The following is a 21,375-nucleotide window of genomic DNA, read 5'->3' as shown; positions in this document are numbered from 1 at the left end:
TGAGCGTGGACTTCGCCTTTACAGACTTTGGATGTTCAGCAGTGAATGTGCAAAGTTTAACACGTCATACAGAACTACCGGGAATAAACTTGTTAACAATTTGTCTCATATTTTGCCTTTTGCATTTCTTTTTTTGAAGAGTATATAATGAAAACCTTAATTTAAATACAAATATTCTGTCAGGTTTTGTTTAATTTCATAAAGTCCCATGGAAAGGTAAGATAGTTGTGACAAATGATGCAGGCCTGTAGACTAATGGTTGAGAAATACTATTCTAGAATATACTTTCCTATGTTCAGATAAAATACAAAATCTGCTTTATGTTTTTCCCTGTCTTTTGATCAACTTTAGCTGTCACAAGAGCATTATCTCCATGTGTCCTCTTACTACCTGACCACTTCTTTTGTGTCTGATATCACTAGCAACTTGATTTTGTACTTTTTATTCAACCATTTTTCTCTTTATTGTTCAATACATAGATATTTCAAGTTGCAATCTTGATACTTCTTTGAATTCATCAAATTTATAATTTACTTTATATATCCCCATTCATATCCTTTGAGCATTTAAAAATCCAATTTTAGCTTACTGGGTTGTCACAGCTTCTCCAAAGACCCATTATCCAGAACATTTTGAGGTAACCAAAGCCACCCTTTATGTTTACTGAAGCAGGCCTGTGTGATATCCTTAACGTACTTCACCCATAGCCAGTATTCCTCTCTACTTTGTCAAGTCTCCATCTTCTATGACAACAAATAAAAGGATAGATCTTATGAAGTTTTAAAGCACTATAGTATCTAATGTTCATTTGATGCAGTGTTTAATCAAATATCATTGTGTGACACAAGTATTAAGTGTAATGCAGAGAAGATATATAAGTTATTTTTAAAATAACAAACCTATGAAGCTTTGAGTTAAGCATAAACTCTATAGCGACAAACCTTTGCTCGTGCCAAGTCCTGAACTCCTCCAACTTGAGCTTCAATTAAATGATCACAATGAATTGTGGTTGGCACTGCTACCTGCAAAAAAATCTTGTATCATAAGTTATTCAAGTACAGATATAATGTGTATGTATTCACACATACACACATTTATGTATAATCTCTTCAAAATAATAAAAATTCTAAAATGTACAGTATCGTTAATTAGTATATCATAAAAAAAATTTATTAAAACTGGAACAAATTAAAATCATACCAAGTGATATTAATCGAATACAACTTCAAACAATCACATACCAAAACGTTAAATGAAATGTGCACCATAGTTAAATCATATAATCAGGCACCAGTACAAAGAATAAACATCAAATATCAATATATGTGCCATGATATAAAAAACTGTTTAGTGTAGATCATATTAATTAGTTTATCTTGTGAATAAATATTTTGTGATTTTTTAGTTTTTTATTATAAGAGAGTTAAAAGCAGGTAATTATTAGAAGTTGTGTTTGTAGCTCATTGATGTTGAAAATACAGGCAACAGATAATCAAGTAATAAACATATAAATAGTGTGAGATGAGTGGGAAAAAGAGCAGACAGAAAATTAAAGTTACAAAAAGGAGTCAAAGTGAAGTTACATGTTGTAGGAGGGAAAGGCCTAACACTTAATATAAGCTTAATGTCTAATATGTTAGAGAAAAAATAGCAGGAGGAAAAATATACATACATATAACAATAATAGCTTATTTGTCAAATAAAGTTCTAAAGTAATTGAGCAAGCTTCAGACAATTCCCAGAAATTACAAAACAAAAAGAAACACAATTTTAAAAGTACAAGATACAACTGTTGTAACTTGATGATGAAGTTGGTCAACTATGTTTGGATAGTTTGGGAATAGTAATAGAAAAAATAGTTTGGCTTGTCAACTGCAATTCTAAGGCAATTATATTGGCCTAAGTGGATGTTTGACAAGAAGAAAAGAACTACACAGTGTTTATCATACACCTGATCTCTACAGCGTAAAGAATTTGTTGTACACATGCTTAACTACTTGCAAACATGTATATTATTTTGAAAAGAAGTGAAGTGAATCCTAAGCCCAACAACAACACATAATATATATATGTATACTTACTCTATACATAAAAAAAGCCTTATAACCAACAAAATAAAATCCTTTTACATTATTCTAACATTACTTAACACATTACTTGTGTTGAAACACCAAAAAAAAGCTAAGTTTATTGGACTATCATAAGAGGTGATCCATGATGTACATTTTACTGCATTTCCCACTAAAATCACTGCACACATTTTCTGTAAATATTTAAAATAAAATATCTTAAAAACAGCTCACTTAAATGTGTACAAAGAAGGTTTAACCAATGAGCACTTCTCTTGTGGTGTGAAAACCCACATTGTTATCCCAGTAAGTTTATTAGTGACCTAAAAATATTTTTTATCAATTGTAGACACTAATTTTTGAAGCTTTACCTATTGTTACCTTATATAATATGAATTTTCTCTACTTGTAATAACATTATTCATATCTGTAAAATATAATAATAGAAATAATTTGTGTTGTTTTTCTGATATTTCAAAATGAAACTAGAAATAGAACATAATATGATCCTCCTGAATCACAATCTCTGGCACCCAAGTTTTTCAACACATAATACTTTATATGTTAAGTAACACTAAAACAATGTAAAAAGATTTCTGTTACTTTTAAATTATCACACATCACAGTTATATCCAAACAATAAAAAAATAAAATGTTTAGATTGTTGTATGCACATAGTAAACAGGAACACAACGATTACAAAGCTATTAACATACTTTAATCATAAAGCATTATAATACCAATTTACTGGCTAGTTTATTTCAGTTGTGAATTTGATGTTGGCTGTAAAAAAAGAAGAAAAATATTATCAAAGTACTTGTGTACATTTTTTGAAATCATTGTACCAGGTGTATACCATAACATAATGCAAATCAAGTGCCATAAATAGAAGAGTATGTGAGTAATCATACCAATTAATAAGAAAATCTACCTTTAAAGAAGCAACTTCAAAATTTGATAGGCTTGAACAGCTGTGACTGAAATGATCTTTGTACATGGTAGAAAACCTTTGTTGTCAAATATGATTTCAATTACAATTCCAGGCCTTGTGAAATTCATTTTATTTGTTTTAGTATTTTGCACAACTTCAACATTTTAAAACAACAAAATAAGCCAACATTACCTTCTTAAGTCCACTAGAGATGAACTGCAACATAGCCATCTAGAAGAAATATTAATAATGAGTTATATAAGGAAAAACAGCTAATATGTAACAAAAAGTAATTGTGAGCTATAACTTGTTAAATTAGAAAAATATATTTGGTCAAGAAGTTCCAATGCATTTGAAAAGGTAGCCAACATTTCACCAAAACACTATGTTTGGACCACTTGCCAACATATTCTCAAAACAATGGCCAATTTCAGAAACTATGCTGAAATTTTATGGGTAATAGAACAACTAAATTGTGTGAGTTACAGTGAGATAATAGCAGATTTTAAAATATCCTAAGTCACTGTTAATTTTGATATATAATTAAAATTCAGTATCTTAGCTAATGTTTAAACAAGATATAAAAAGCAACTTCATAGCATTCAACATCTCTTCCAAACTTTTAAGCATGCCAAATTAAAACAATATAAAATATTAAGCACAATAAGTGTAACTAATTATTTCACAGATCAATTTCATGAGAAGATAACAGATGACTTGCATCAACACTAGTTTTTGAAATGAAAAAAGTGTTAAAGCGTACAGTATCTTACTTGGGCAGTAGCATCTTGCATAGCTACTCTATCAGGTCGTAATCTTAAGTAACTTTCTCCTCTCTTTATATCTTGAATTTCTGGTTGGTCAAGATGAGAATAGAGAACTTTTTCTGATAGAGTCAGTGGTCTTTTAAGCCTAAACAAGCAAAACAGAATTTTTGCTATCACCAGAATTAAACACAAAGTTTCTTTTAATTTTTTTACTACTGCAATAAGATATAAATTTGAAAAAACAATAAAATCATTTAGAATATATTAAATATTACAGTTGCATATCAATAAAACTTTTATTCAAATAATTAAACATACACCTTCTATTTTTTTAGTTTAAAACTTCAAATATTTATAACTAAAATGAATTGTGTATCTCAGAATGGCTGGTATGGGTACTAACACTTTCACAAATAAAGCAAAGATCAATGTTTCAACTTTCCTAGATCATATTCAGGTGAAAGTGTTAATACCTATAAAAGCTGTTCTGAGATACATTTTTATTTCAAGAGGGTTTCTCATCATCAATTATCTAAAATGAATTTTAAACAATTATTTAATTTATGCTGTCAACAATTACATTCTAAACATTCCTGATACATTGTAGAGCATGCATCAAGCTATGCAAAGTTCTCCACTCTCCAATGTTCTACACAACTTACAGAAAATGCAAATAAGCTATGATTTCTCAACATAATATAGACTTCTTTGTTATAGTTACAATGAAAAATTCACCTATTTCTCATTTGTAGGGAAGTGAGTGTGAATGTATTTCAGAGGAAACAACTTGCTTGAAATAAATTTCAATTCTCAAAAAAAAGGGGAAAATTGAAATTGGATAAATTAAACTCTGAATTATTATAAACCAGAATATCCACACTGAGGTGGAAGAAGAATCTACAAAGTATTGTGAAGAACACTGATTTACTTAAAATTGGGTTCCCAGGCAGGAAGATGTTTAAACAGTCTGAACCACAACAAATGAAAGATGTACAAGTGATTTCCATTTTAATTCAGAGCCAGAGTAAAAGTAAACAGAGTGAATTTATGGGAGATATGAGTGGAGTAGAATCGCCTCACAAGTCTAAAATGACAGACTTGAAGAGTTGCATTGAAATTAATTGGACTGATTAAAGTGAAAGAACTTTAATTTAAAAAAGTTAGAAAATATGAAACTGATAAAAATAAAGATGACCTACAGAGAAAAGCATTCTTCTCAGCACAGTACCCCATCACCCTTAACACCCTTCAAAAAGTGATAACTAAGATGATAACAAAGAAAATCTCACCTGCAAAAAATTCCATCAACTTGAAAAATCACAATTGTAGGCAGACAAAATACTGAAGCTGAAGAGACAGCAGTGTGATGTAAAATAAAATTTTAAGAATGTATTTAGTTTTGTCTACATGCTGGCTTGCATAATATCTTCTACAAGATATTGTGTTTGGTTGTTTAGCATTTATTGGCACAAAGCAACTAGGCTATCTGCACCAAACAACCAGTAAAAAGGTAAAAAAGTAAAATCATTAAAATATGTAAAAAGGAGTCATGCTAAAACAAAACACAGTCCAATTTTCAAATTAAAATCTTGGAGCTAAAAAGACCAATGGTCCTTAAAAATTTAAAAACAAAACTGGGGACAGTGTCACATTTGCCAATGACACTGTCCAACATCAAGGGTGAACCCATGGTAAAAATATGTTTAAAATGGTGCTGTTGCTCTCAATTTGAGCTATTATGACCTGATTGTCACACAGACCACACATTTGTACCAGTTAAAAGAAAGCAATGAGTTAAAAAACTGTGACTAATATGCAGCCTAACCAGAACGACTTCCTCCTTCTGATCCTCATGGAAGCAAGACAGCCAAAGAGCAACAGAAGGTTTAATCTGGAAAAGCTTGTTATCACATTGCTCACTCTAAGTCAACTACCAACTAGCATGGAGTTGAGTTTTGAATACAAGATCATAGTCCATGTATGGGACAGGCACAGCGATGATAGTACCAGAGCAGACAGACTAAACTGCAATGTCAGCGAGCTCATACCTGTGAATACTGACATGGACTGGGCCAGTCGGTTTTGAATATTGATGAGAACAGAGTAAGAATTAACATGAAAAGATTTCAGGACTAACAGAGGACTAAGCAAGTCAGTATAAATAGTACAGTTTGTGTAATGCATAGCTTTTCTGTGATCCAGGGCAAGAGAAATAGCATACAATTCAGCAGTGAACACAGAAACTGTAGTGGGGATTCTGTGTGTCAAAACCAAATCACAACAAACCATGGCAGAGCCTACAGTCACCTGAATTTGAGCCATCCATATAAATGAAAATGGAAATTCAGCAAATAGAAGGAGATACTTCCAATCTCGAGTATCTGCCTTCTTCAAATGACTCAAAGAAAGGTCACATTTAGAGATGGTAATTAGCCATGGTGTGATGTGTTAATCAATGGATACAGCTATGTTATCCAAGGACAGAACAATTCAGCCAACTGTTCCTGGATACAAAGGCCAAAAGGAACAATGGTAGATCATATACTCTGAAAACCATGGCCCATTGAGGGAAAAAAACCACAACCATAGGTAGGGTGTTGTGGTAAGGATCAAAGTTTTCAAGCATACAGTAAAGACAGCTGCATACAGTAGAGGTGCAGGAGAAGTTCACAAGACTCAGTGTAAAAACTCTGGACTGAAGAAGTATGGAAAGTCCCTGTGTAGAGCCAAAGCCCCAGATGGTGAATAAGGTTCTACATCTTCTAGGCCAATGTTCTGGCAGAGTCATAGACCAGAGACCCATGGTCCAGTTTTGATTGAATGAGGGTCAGATAGATCTTGAGCACAAAACATCAATCTGCTCCCCAAGAGGTGGAAGAGAGGGTACGAAGGATGTTCAGTGAATTGTACACTTGATGTGTAGCTGTGTAATATGTGGAATAAAAGTCAGCTTACAGTCAAAAATAAACCCCAAGAACTTTGTCTAAAGGACCAAGGGAAGCATATCTTCTCAGATATGGAGCTCAGAATTTGGGTGAATACCCCACTGGCAACAGAAGTACATGCAAACAGTTTTGGAGCAAGAAAAGGTAAAACTGTTTGATGTGATCCACTTCAGTAACTGACTGAGGGCAGTCTTTAGCTACTGTTCAATAAATCTCATACTCAATGACTGACATGAAATGTGGAAGTAATCGATACAGAGACCATTTGCAACTGTGAGGGGGAGTTGTCCACTGATGGCATTAATCTTCACAATGAAAAGTGTAACACTCAAGACATAGCTGTAAAGAACTCCAAGCTCCTGTGGGAAAGAAAAGGAAAGTGTCAAACCCACAAAGACTTGGATTTGCCAGTTTATTAAAAATTGTTTAATAAAAATGGGTAAATGGCCACACAACCCATACAAGTGGAGGTCTCACAAGGTGCCATACCTCCACCTTGTATCATAAGCTTTCTCAAGGTAAGAAAAATACAGAAACAAGATGTTATCACTTGAGAAAGGCTTCCTTGATTGACATTTGAAGTTGAATCAGGTGGTCCATGGTGGAAAGATGTTATCAGAAACCTCACTGAATGGGTGAGAGGAGTTTGTTTGATTCAAGAAAACAAATAAGTCAAGAATTAACCATCCTCTCTAAGATTTTAGAGAGACATCTCCTTAAAGCAATTAGACAGCAGTTCAAAGAAATCTTGGGATCCTTCCCAGGCTTAGAAAAAGGGAGGATAATAGTATGGTGCCATGCAACAGGAAAAACATTCTTCTGCCACATCTGGTTAAAAACAACCAAAAGAATAGCAAGTGAGGCAGAAGGGAGATAGTGCAGCATCTGATAATGAATATCCTTGGGTTCAAATGATTTTAGTCATAGAGACGAGCAGTTCAAAAGGAAAGAGGCAATCACTCTGCCCATGTCTTGATGGCTAAGAAGGTGGAGGATAAAACAGAAGTGCTAGATGCATGAGAAAAGCTTTTACCAAGAATACTGGGGATGTTCTGGGCATCAGCAACCTCCTGACCATCAGAAGCAAGACTGAAAGGAGGGCAGAGGTATACCGTCCACTGACCTTTCAAATATTGTCCTATATGAATTTGTAACTGGTGGTAGGAGAGATGTCAGAGGTATATTTATTTCAAGATTCCTTCTGGCTTTGACTTTTGACTTGATGAGCATGTGCATGAACCTACAGAAATGCAATGTGATTTAAAAGTGTGGGATACCTACATAAGGTATCCCAAGCCCATTTTTGAGCTTTCCCTGCCATGTGGCTGGCAAGATTCCATCAAGGGCAAGGATACTGTGAGAAACATATTGAGGTTTTAGGTATACATTGAGCAACTGCTTGGACAATACAGTCAATCACTGCTGCCACGCAGTCGTCTATTGGTGACTTACAGAAGATGGCAGAATCAAGTTCTGAGATAGCAGTGAAAGAGGGCAAGTTGGCTTGGTCCAACTATCATCAAAGCACATGAGTCGGATGGCACAGCCAATCTCTCTCAAAATGACAGGAAAATGACCCTCCATGGGTTACTGTCAACTCTCCAAAAAGAGTAAGAGAAAAGTGAAGGGGAGCAGATAGAAAGATCAATAGCAGTAAAAGACTGACTAGGTGCATGAAAATAGGTATAAGAACCAGTATTGAAGAGAAATAGGTTGTGGTCCAAGAGCACATGCTCTATAGCACAACCCCTCCCATCAATATCAGCACTGCCCCAGAGGTGATTATGTACATTAAAATTCCCCCAGATTAAGAAGGGAGATGGTAACTGCTCAATGAGGGCATCAAGGTTTGACTGATCATAGGTCTCTTCAGGAGCCAAGTAAAGTGAACAAATAGTGAGGGTACAACCTAAGGAAGCACGGATGGTTACAGCTCTCCAAGAGTGTGACAAGTGGCAAAAACAGGGTGGGCACATGCTGATCAACCAGCAATGCCACTTCACCATGCACTCGTCCATCACACAACCTGTCATTTCTGTACAAAAAAATTGTTGAAAGGTGACTGTATCTGTAGGTTTCAGAAATGTTTCCTGTAAAAAGACATGCATACAGGATGGTAAGAATCAATCAAATCATTAATGTCATCTATATTTGAACAAAAACACTGACAGGTCCACTGGATCAGAGTGGCCATTTTTATCCACATGTAAAAAAATATGGTGGGGATCCCTTCTGTTTTCAACATTTTTTTTTATTGGATGAAGGTCTATCAACCTTCATGGATCCTGCCCTGAGTCGAGTAGGCAGGTTTCTGTATGGGAACAAAGAGTCCAGAGACTAAGGATATGAATGAATGGTCATTTTACTTCTTGAAGCTGTAGAAGAGGATGGACCGGAGGAAACACCTGAACCTGAAGTCAAAGGAAGTGAAACTGAGCAGATACTGGAAAGAGTGGCAGGGACAGAGATGGAAGTAAGTATAGATTTGTTACTTCTTTTAATCATGGAGGGCAAAAGATTCTTCAGATGTTTTGCAAACAACTCTGCTGGAGGCCCACAGAGATTTGTCTACACTCCTTCTGTGACAGTGGAATGAAATGCAGCAGCTATGTCTGAGATGGAGTTAGGGACAATAATTGCTGAGCCTCTGGGTAGGAGATATTTATAATCTTCAAGAGTTGCACCTCTTTCCCCTTCACCCATTTGGGGCAAGAAATAGAGTAAGAGGGGTGTGGACTACTACAGATAACAAAGAGTAGTTCTAGTTTGCATTTGTAAGTGTCATGGGCTTTACCAACACAACAAGCACATGTTAAAGAACCACAACATGATGTTTCTGAGTAACCAAACCATTGACACTGGAAACATCTGAGAGGGTTGGAATGTATGACTGTACCTTACAGTTCAGATAACCTGCTTTGACTGTGGTAGGAGGACGTGGTGGTGTAAATGTCAATATCAGAACGTTAGAAATTTGGTGCACTGCAAAAACACCTCAGGTGGAAACCCAGCAAGGTTCTCTGACTCAGAAATGTTCTTTAAATCCTTCTCAACTATAACTTCTCTGGAAGAATTCAAAGTTGCATGGGGAGTAACCTCAATAAGTATATCCCCAATGGCCTTTGATTTCAAGAGAAGTAAGGCATGTTGTGGTGAAGATGTTTCCACCAAAATGTCTCCAGAGCACAACGTCTTTACTGACTTAGCAGAGTCAGCAAGCCCCTTTAATCCCTTCTGAATAAAAAATGGGGACATCTACCCTAAGGATTTTTTTGGATAAGGAATATATGATTAGAAATCAAGGTACAGAATCTGATTGTGACATTGACTGTACAACAGAGTCATCCATGCATTGTTGTTTTCAAATAATTTTTTTTTCTATTTTTTCATTTTTATCTATTTTTTTCACAAATGGGGGTATCCATAATAAAGATGATACATTTCAGTGCCCATTGACACCACCCACCATGTAGCCCTACAAGGGGATGCATTACAATGCCAAAAAAGGACACTGCAGCAACGTCAGAGTTTCATGAGCACTTTACCCAAACACCAGTATCAGACACAATGTCCACAATGCCCACTGAGAACATCCAACTCTGTTGCTCAGTTGACCCTATCCCAAGGTCACCTATCTACAGGAATTAAAAGCCAAAATGGTGTGTTGGAGTTGGACCTTTCAACCACCAGGATCCTCTCCTCCCCTTCACAAGTCGTCACGCATGGCAAACGTGGGTGGATGTTTAGATCACAGATGAGGTAAATTGAAAGTATAGAACCTTCTCTGGGAGGTCCCCTAACCACATACAGGAATACACCTCAAGTGGAGGATACTGTGACCAGGATATTAAAGATATAGCAAAATAGTGAATTTGAGATGCAAAACATTTACTCTTAATGTGTTTAGTAATATCATGGTAATATGTATATGATATATGGCAGGGAAACCAGCAAACAATTTGAAATTAATAGTCTGAATATTTTAACCAACAAGATCCAACAATGCAGCTACATTATGGCAAAAGAGCAAAGTATTAACATTATCTTGATATATGTGCAATAAGTCTCATGAGAGGTAAGAGAGGGGACATCTCTGGTTAAGTTGATACACGAGTTGCATTATGTCAAGAACATTTAAAAGTCATATGATTATTCTTAGAATGAGAGTACACTCTATAAGGAAAGTCATCAGTATTCCAGTGGTAAAGAAATGATTTTAAAATATTTTTACCATTTTAAATAGGTTTAAAAAGTAATACAAAAATTAAATATTTGGTTATAATGAAATACTAGGTGTTTCACATATGTGTTCTATTTTCAAAGGAAAAGAATATTTTACAGAAGATAACAAGGTTAAAAATGTTAAGAAACTGCCACAAACCTGCTTTTGACAATATCTAGATTTTTGGCTAGTCCTTCATATGGAATGAAATTTTCTTTATCAAATTTACTCATAGCAACCTGAAAAGTGACAAAAGTACCTTAGTATTTGTTAGAAAAAATAACTTTTTAAAGTAATAATCATTACATCAAAGAACAGAATATTACACACAGCCAGTAAAATATTATATGAATTACTTACAGATGTATTGATATAAAAACTACTGAAATGAAGTTAACATTTTCTTAAACTGAAGATGAATTTCTGATAGATACTTCCTCTTACAAAAAAACTTTCTCTACTTGTACTGCCCTCTGTTGGCATAAAATTTTGTTTGCCACTTGCCTAGTTACTTCCACTTATTACAGCATATTAAAATATAAATGATCACATAACAACCCTCCATGAATAGGAGCATGAAACTACCCCTATTGTTATTAGCACCCTCTTTGATCATGCACATTAATCACTTCAAGATTGATCATAACTAATTAAAACAAGTCACACCAGTTGGCAAGTGGGAAATGTGAGTGGAGGTTAGTATCTATTGAAAACAAATTTTCAGTTTAGGAAAATGCTAACTTCTGATGCAATATCTTGCATCCTTTCACAAAAAGCTAGAATTATACATTGAACTGGTGGACAGCCAGCAACAAGATGATCCCACTTTAGGAAGTGCCCAAAGGAAAATCAATGAAGTACGATAAGAAATAAAAACAAAAAGCATACCAGTGGACGACTACACCCCTTCTGAACCAAGTAGACTCTTTGGCCTTTAGTAGTGTACTCTCAAAAATACAAAATTAATGGGACACCTGATGTTTATTGGATAGGGTGTAACAAAGTGTAAATAGAAGTCCATTCCCAACCACAACTGGTGGCATTTGGAATTGTACATAGGGTCTGTAGTAGGAAGATATTTTCTTTTAATTTCACCTCTAAAATGGATACCATCCGGGAAGAGAAGATTCTGTACCCAGAACCCATCTCTGCATGTGCATATCTCCAACACAACCAATACTAGATCCACCAGGAACCAACATCCAGCAGATGGCAGGAAGAAGGAGAGCCCAGATGAGTATCCATCTCAGGTCCAAACCTGGTGGCATTAGGAATTTGCCCATCCAGTCCATAGTAGAAGGGTACCAGCCACACACATAACTCATGTGGCTGAACCATCTCTGACCAACACCCGATCCCCAGGAACTGACATCCAGAAGATGGTGGGAAGGAGAAATGTCTCAGCTTGAGGAACAAATTGCATTTTTGTTTTTCTTTGGTTAGTTTTTCATTTATAAACACACACACACACATATGGTGTAATGCTACATCCAATACCTGGCAGTATCTGGAATTGTACATCAGGTCTGCAATAAGAAGTGCATCATACTACTGACACCTGCAAAATGTCATTATTCTACTGTCAAACTGAGAGTGCACATTCAAGAGAACAGACCTCCATAGTCCACCACTCTAATGACTAGCAACTGGTAAGTGGCAAGAACTCACATACTTTACTAAAAGGAGAAGGGAAATAAAATGAGCTGGAGAGCCCAGTAGAGGACAACAGTATCAGAGACAGTGCAAAGGCTGATCGTGATACCCTATAATGAAAAGCAGAGTGATCACATATGGTCCAGAAAAAACATTTATGAAGCAAATGATTGCAAGGTACACCTATGAACTGTGACATGTGATTTTGCTTCTGCTTTTTTCTACATTTGATAGTGATGCAAAGAGAACATATTGGATGAAGTTAATCAAACAATACTTTGTGGAATTTGGAATGGTACGTAATGTCCATGGCAGGAAGATTCTCAACATCACAGTTATGTAACATATTCAGAGGTAATACAGTGTCAATTTAAGACTAAGTATACCAAGTCCAGCAAAACCCCTGCAAAGAAAAATGGAATACTTATAACATTAGATAAACAGTTACAGCTCTTATACTGTCCCCCAAGCAAGGCATGATGGAACTGACAGGAAAAGGTCATGGGAAGGTAAATATTTCATGAAAGAAACACATTGGCTCAAGAACCATGGAAAAAAGCAGTACTTGCTACGTACCTTTGGAGAGCCCTGACCTGACAAAAGAGGTGGAGTGATCACAATATTTTAGAAGGGCAATGGTGGAACACTGGAAATGTGAGAAAAGTACAGAATATGACATAACTGTAAAACACTCCCCTTAAATGACACTTGATCAAGAGGCATATTCAGGGGGTAGCATAGAAGGCTATCCAAATCCAAAACTAAAAGATCACTGAAACCCTTGTATGGATAGTTATCAGTGTGTTCTGATTGTAGCATGAAAGTGGTCATTTGCCAATGTTCTTGAGCAATCATTTCATCGGGCTAAGAAATGAAGTGTTGACCTGTTACATGTGTTCACAAATTATTTTGTGGCAATAAGAGCAGCTATAGTCATAAACACCCAAAACTGTGAGTCTACAGCTCCTGAAATTAAAAGAAAATAGGGGTAAATAAATTAATTTATAACTCTCCAAGAAACAGAATGAAAATGTAAAATAACAAATTAACTGAAGGAGAAATTCACAAAAGTAAAAACATTTGGATAGGTCAATTAAACCACAAATGAAAAGCACATCTAATCAGTAAGAATACCAATTGAGAAAGTATCAACATATGCACGATTAGTGCAGGTGTTAATTAAGATAGGGGTAGTTTTACACTCCTGTTAATGGAGGTTTGCTGCATGAGTGCAATGTAGTATGCAGTAATAAGTGACAGTAACAAGCCTAGTGGCAAGTAAATTTGCACATAGAGAAAGCAGCATAAGTTGATAAAGCTTTTTATGAGAGGAGGTAAGATACTGGGTTGAATTGGTTTAAGTTAGCTAACGAGACAGATAATCCAGCAAATATGTGCAACATAATCAAAGAATTGTGGGCTTATACACACAATCATAAAATTTGGTGTAGTTGTAGAAAATGGCTCAGAAGATGTTTTTAGAAATGGAACCATCATGAAAAAAGCCTATCTTACCAACATGGGCATTTTAAAAAAATGACTGTTAAAAACTTGATGCCATTGAAAATTCACCATTATATTACAGTTAAATGCACTTAAGTGTTGGCATACACAAGTATATCATTTAAAAACATTATTTTTTTGTATTTACAACAAACAATAAAAAAGTGCTGTGTGACAAAAAATATGAAACTGTAAGTTAACATAAATTTTAACAGTCATTGGCTATAATGCAGTGCAACATACAGGTTACAATCTTGCCTGCCACAAAAATGACATCATCCAGTGAATCTGCATTCATGATCCATTGGGGAAATAAGTAAGAGTCAGACTGCCTGTACCATAGCATAGAGCCAGATGAAAGTCAGCTGATAAACATACTGAAAAAGACACCCAGATGGACCATATATTGTGTTGAAGTGAGAACAGATTTCTTAGCTCTGATAATAGTCTGCCTTTATTGCTTCTGAAAGCATAATCTGGTTGTGACATTTTGCCAACTGATGAGATGGTGCCAGCAACAACCAGCCATCCATATAATGGTGTGTGTGCACAGGCTTATGGAATGGATGTGATGAGTAAAAGCTCATACAATTCAGCAGAACACAGATGCCAATGCCATTCTGATAGGAAAAGCTCTCAACTGCAGATGCCCATATTCAATGTTGCTGATGCCAGTCTGCACATTCCTGTAGTGGAGTCATCTAACCATTATCTGTCTTTTCTGCAGTTATGATAAATGATGCCAAAATGGAATGACAAATGACTTCAATGTGAACCTTGGAAGATCTAGGAACTGATTTAGACAAAAATATTGATGACTGGACAGTAATCCCCTGTCTTCTTGTGCACAAAAATAAGAAGTGGAAAAACTCTGCACTATTCCTTGACTAACAAATCTCTGATAGTCCTGGAATGAAGTTCCAAAATCAGAGGGTCTGCAGGAGGCAGAAACACTACAGGTTGGGTGGATAATGGTGGTGAAGATGTGAAATGAATGACTAATCCTAATGTAAGGACTTTTAATACTCATTGGCCTATGGTAAAGGTTTTCTACATGCCCAAAAATTCTTGGAGCCAAGATCCCAAAGGCATACAGTAGTCATCACTACTACTGGTGTCATTACAACTGAGAAGAAGAATCTTGTGGATAGGGAAAGGATCTATTCTGGATACAAGTGAAAAGAGGGAATGATTTTGGAGGTCAAAACCCTGAAACAGGTGCAGAACCATGACCCCCTATAGGAGCTGAGGAAAGCTGAGAAGCTAATGATGACAAGGATGAATACAGATGGGCAATATCAACCCTTGATTCCAAAGACATTGGAACTGTCATAAAAATCAAGAGTCAAAGCAACTCACAGAGAGTGGCAGCCAGTAGGTGAATGCCTTCCAAAAATGCCTCTCTACCCAATAAATTCCATTGTTGTACTTATTAAGAGAAGTGAAAGTGCAGAAACTGACTATCTAACCCAGATAAATGCTAACACTAGTCTAAACTTGTTGTCAAATTGATGTGGTGATCATTGAGATGCTTCTGAAGGTTGATAACTATTTTAATACCTCAGTTAGGGTCAGAAAAATCCTAGAAAACTGCCAAATATTCAGGTTGACTGTGATCCTGTTCTGTTTCCAAAAATTTCCAGGAGTGGTGATAGGCTAAATCATGTTGTTCTGACAAATGTGGCAAACAAGGGATAGTTATCCCTTCATGTAACTTAGCAGTAAACCTCTCTAAATTAAATGCAATATCAGGGAATAGAGGAAGAACTAAGTATTTACCTTCAGACCTTTCTGCCATCAAGAAAGGTTAAGTCTCAAAAGCAGTTGGAAAAAGTTCTAAAACATCACATGCTTGATTTACCAAATGAATAAAGGAGCCAGAGGCAGCTGATCCCAACAGAATAACGAAAACCTCTGGAAGAAGCAAATCTAAATTCTCTACAGAAATGTCCAGGACTACCCACAAACTTAGCCACAGAGTCCCCTGGAGAAACATTGCCAGACTGAATATACTATATACATCTCCATCTCACTACTGATAAGGTCACAGACAGCCTCAACTATGAGCAACTCCCCCTCAACTAAAATTCTACTTGCCCTACCACTAGCAACAGCACACTGCTTTGATGACTTTAGAGACTGATCAACTTTTACACAAAGGTTACTTTCTATCATAACACTGTTAAAGTTATTCCCATCTAAATTATTATAACCTAAATAAATTACCTTGTAGTTATTATAATTAAACAACCTGATCACAGGTCGGTATAATACATGTAGACAAGACTCCAACCCATTGATACCCATCCCCAGCAACCAATTAGAAACCCTTATAGAATTCACTACCAACAAAACTGACTTTATGTTCAATGACAAAAACTACCTATAAATAAATGGCCTAAGTATGAGCAAACCCATGCCATCAGTTCCAGCCAACATTCTTATGACACAGATTGAATCTCAAGCAGTCAATTCAGCCTTATACCCACCACTATACTTGTACAGGTATGTTGATGATAAAATTGCTGGATTTACATCTACAGAACACACACACAGTTTTCTTTGCAACCAAGTGAATTATATACACCCCAATATTAAGTTCACATGTAAACAGGAAAAAAACTAACCAAATAGCATTTCTTAACCTCAATATCACAAGAATCAATACACAATTCAAAATAGAAATCCACAGAAATATCACCCATACTGAACTATACATTTCCTGGGACTCAGCACATGAAACAAAACAAAACCTCAACATACTAAGAAACCAAATAAACACAGCCACAAAACTGTGTTCACCTGATAAAATTAACGATGAAAACAACACTTCATCAACATCAACAAATTTCCTCCAAAAAACCATTGAAAGAACAATACACATCAGTGAAAAAATAGCCAACATTTGGAAAACACTTTAACACAACATTCCAGCAAACACCAAATTTATTTAAAAACTAGATATAAAGCTAAAGTCCATACTACACTGACAAACACAACACCAACATTATTTATAAAATACAATGCAACAACTGCGATGACTTCTTTATTGAAGCAACAAGTAGAAAAATTGAAACCAGATTCAAAGAACACAAAAAAACACCTTCACGTTTTTGAACACTGCAAATCAAATAAACACAGCATAACCATAGAAAACACCCAGATAAGGGAAACAAACATAAACGAACAGAAAATCAAAGAAGTTCTACTTATACAACAACTAAAACCAAAATTAAACCAACATAAAGGAACACCTTTACACCTATACTAATTAATAACCTAATATCTAACTTACAATCCTGTACATATTTACACTCTAATTCCTAAGATGTGCCTGGCAACGGTCAGTTGCAAACTCTCTTTTTCTTTACCTAAGAAGGTCGAAACATTGTTCTTTACTTTATTTTAATAAAACTTTTAATACTCATACCAGCTGTCTTGAAATATGTTTTTACTTCCAGTGGGTTTCTCATCATCATGAAACACCTTGATCATCAATGTGCTGAAGTCACTAAATGATCTAAATTCTTTGTAAAACAATAGTATCCTTTTCACATCTAACAACATACAAGAACTTAATATCATCTGCAGATTTGTGATTTACTGCTCATGTTTTAAATCAAAATGAGCAAAAGTCGTATGATTGGACCTTAAGGAACCCCACTTGAGACATTAATTCAGTTTGACTGAACTCCATTTATAGCAACTCTGTGCTTTCTTCAACTCACTCTTCTATCCAATTTGCTAACTTATCCCTCACACCTGAAGAACAAATTGTTTTACAAGTCTTTTACATGGCACCTTGTCAAAAGATGTTGTTTTTGTTATTTGACATTTTATGGTACAAAGCAACAAGGCTATCAGCACCAAACATTTGGTAAAAAAATAAAATAATAGTGAAAGTATTATAAAAGGTACAAGGAAATTAAGTTAAAACAAAAATAGTGGCCAAACATTGGATAAAAACTTAAATAGAATTAAAAAGTCCAATTTGTAGGGTGGATAGTATCACCATTGCCAATGACAGTGTCCAAAGACAGGGGTAAACCCATGGTAAAATCATGTCTAAAATGGCACCATCACTTGCAGTCATAATGACGGCATGACAATAAAATGTTGGCTATTGTGACTTGACTGTCATGCAGACCACACATTGGTGCATCAGTTCCAGATAAACAAAAATGATGAGTTAAATACTGTGACCAATGCATAGCCTAGTTAGAACAATTTCCTCCTTTCAATTCTTGCAGAAGCAAGATGACCAAAGTCCAACAGAAAGTTTTATCTAGAAAAGCTTGTTATCATGTTGCTCACTCCAAGTTGCCTGCCATCTTTCATCAAGCCAAGCCTTAAATACAGGGCCATAGTGCATGTATGGAATAGGCATGGCAATCACAGCACCAAAGCAGACACATATAGCTGTAGTGTCAGCGAGCTCATTCCTTTGAATACCAACGTGGCCTGGTATCCAGAAAAACTGGATAAATGTAGATGATAAAGAGAAATGGGCCACTTGGTTTTGATATATCGATGAGAATACAGTGAGAACTAAAGTGAAGCAATTCCAGGGCCAGCAGAGAGCTAAGCAAATTAGTATGAATAGTACAGTTCATGTACTGAAAAGCTTCTACGTGATACATAGCAAGAGAAATGGCATAATATTCAGCAGTAAACACGGAAATTGTATAGGGGATCCTGTGTGCAACCACCAAATCACAACAAACCATGGCAGAGCTCACAGAGTCACCTAATTTTGAATCATACATATAAATGGGAATGGAATGATGATTTGAAAGATATTCAGCAAATAGAAGACTGTACTTCCAATCAGGAGTATCTGCCTTCTTCAGATGACTCAACAAAAGGTCACATTTGGGGATGGTAATAAGCCATGGTGGGGTGGACTGAATGGTGGAGACAGCAATGTCATTCAAAGACAAACAATTCAACCAACCACACCTGGATAAGAAGGTCAAAAGGAACAATTGTAGACCATCTATTCTGTAAAAAACATGGCCCAATGAGGAAGGGAAACACAACCCCTGGTAAGATGCTTTGGTAAGAATCAAAGTTCTTAAGCATGCAGTAAAGACAACTGCATACAGTGAAGGTGTAGAGGAGGTTCATGAGGCTCAGTGTACAAACTCTGGACTGGAGAAGTGTGGAAAGCCCCAGACAGTGAATAAGGTCCAACATCTTCAAGGCCAAAGTTAAGGCAGAGCTATAGACCACAGAATCATAGTCCAGTTTCAACTGATTTAGGGCACTATAGATCTTGAGCATAGAACATCGATCTACTCCCCATACAAACATTGAATTGGCAGTGAACACAGAAGCTAAAGAGGGGACCCTGTGTGCAACCACCAAATCATAGCAAACCATCTCAATCAGATTACATGTAATTCTTCTTTTATCAGGAGAACACAAATTCAGTGGTCTTAACCTATCTTCAAATAACAACTTTTCATACCAGGTATCATCTTAGTAGCTCTCCTCTGAATCAGTTTCAATAATGTTAGGTCCTTTCTAAAGTAAGAAGCCCAAGACTAAACATAGTACTCTAAAAGTGACATGGCCAATGATCCATATAGTGACATTATACCCTCTTTACTTTAGGATTTGATAACTCTGTAGATAAAACTGAAATCATATTTGCCTTGCTACTAGCAACAGTACAATGCTTGGGTTGCTTAAAAGACTGACCAATCAAAACACCAAAATCCTTACCTTCTACAGTGCTGTTAAGGTCACTCCCATCAAAAGTATACAATATAATTCATGTTGTGATATCTCGCATGCATTACTTTGCATTTATTATAAATATAAGCCATCTATCATTTATTTGCCCAACTCACCAAAAATTTAAATCCTACTGTAAAGCATAGGTATCCTATTCACAGCCAGTAAAACCCAAGACCTTAACATCATTTGCAAATTTAAGTTATTTATTGACCATTCATTCATCTTTGTCATTGATGTAAATCAAAAAGAACAAAGGTCCTAAGACTGAACCCTGAGGTAACTAATTCATAATATTAATCACATTTGATTGAACTCTATTTATAACAACCTTTTGCTTTCCACTATCCAGTCAGTTTTATATTCAATGAGCCAACCTTTCACTCATAGCTACAGAGATAACTTTTAACAAACCTTTCATATGACACCTTGTAAACTCTGGAAACCTAGATAGAGCAAATTACATCTATGCCCTCATTTACATAAGTAGTACCTTTTCATAAAATGGCTAAAAGATTAGTAAGGGAAAATTTTCCCCTACAGAAACAATGCTGATTTTCTAATAAAGTTTTAAACTTTGTTCAATGACTTAACAAAGCATCTTTCACCAGACTTTTCAAAAAACATTTCCAGTATTGATGTAAGACTTAGTAAGCCTATAATTACTGGAACAATGTTTATTACCTTACTTGAAAAGTGAAATAACTTAAGCCAACTTTGAATCTTCTAGCATTTGCTCACTTAATAACTTGAAATAAAATAGTAGAAAGTGGCTCACATGTCAAATCCTTAACCTTCTTCAAATCTCTTGGGTGAATATTATCTGGTCCATAACCTTTATCATTCTTTATCTTTAAACTTTCAGTTTCTTCTTAATACACTCAAAATTAATGTGCCCATCTTGTTTCCATCTAACAATTATTCAGAATGAGGAATGTTGCTTATATCTTAATTTTTAAAAATTGACGAAATTGTTGAATTCTAAAATGCAAGCATCCTGTATTCATCAGATATTTACTTTCCTTTATCATCTCTCAAAGGCCCTAGTTCTATCTTAGAATTTTGCTTACCTTTAATGTAGTCTAAGAAATCCTTACCATTAATTTTTACATTTTCAGCCAACATTCTGCATATACCTTTTAATTTTCTAATTTCTTATTTTACCAATCCTTTTAATCTAAAATCTTCCAAATCTCTATCATTGCAGTCAATCCTTTATACCCTTTGTGAGTTAACCTCATTTTTTTTAAATTTGCAGCCTATCTTTAATATTTAAGAATTATTTCTAATATTTTTCCACATTTGAATAATATCTTCAACTAAATAAGTTGCCCACTTCACAGCAGATACTTCCTATCTCATTTATACAAAATTTGCTTTTTTGAAATTTGGAACCAAAATTTAATTATTCTTCTGTTTGCAGCAAAACATCAAACCTTATTGAATAATGATTACTTGTAACAGTAAAAAGTTAAAGTAAAATTATTAAAATTCATAAAAGGAAATCAAGGTAAAACAAAACAAAGTTTAATTTTTGAATTAAAAA

At 35.3% G+C, this 21,375-nt stretch overlaps 1 pseudogene across 1 annotated transcript in view; it reads right to left on the bottom strand.

The window, feature by feature from the left end:
- Positions 1–21,375, bottom strand: part of LOC143236058 (aconitate hydratase, mitochondrial-like) — a 59,376-nt pseudogene that overhangs the window by 31,871 nt on the left and 6,130 nt on the right. The window contains exons 3-6 of the transcript XR_013019435.1: positions 11,094–11,173; positions 3,774–3,912; positions 3,193–3,231; positions 942–1,022 (exon numbers count right to left, since the gene is read on the bottom strand). The product of XR_013019435.1 is annotated as an aconitate hydratase, mitochondrial-like (transcript). The remainder of the gene's footprint in view (positions 1–941; positions 1,023–3,192; positions 3,232–3,773; positions 3,913–11,093; positions 11,174–21,375) is intronic.

The sequence above is a fragment of the Tachypleus tridentatus genome, chromosome 13 (assembly GCF_004210375.1).
Source record: "Tachypleus tridentatus isolate NWPU-2018 chromosome 13, ASM421037v1, whole genome shotgun sequence".
Classification (NCBI taxonomy): Eukaryota; Metazoa; Arthropoda; class Merostomata; order Xiphosura; family Limulidae; genus Tachypleus; species Tachypleus tridentatus.
The sequence above is the reverse complement of the archived record's forward strand: the minus strand, read 5'-3'. Positions and strand labels throughout refer to the sequence as shown.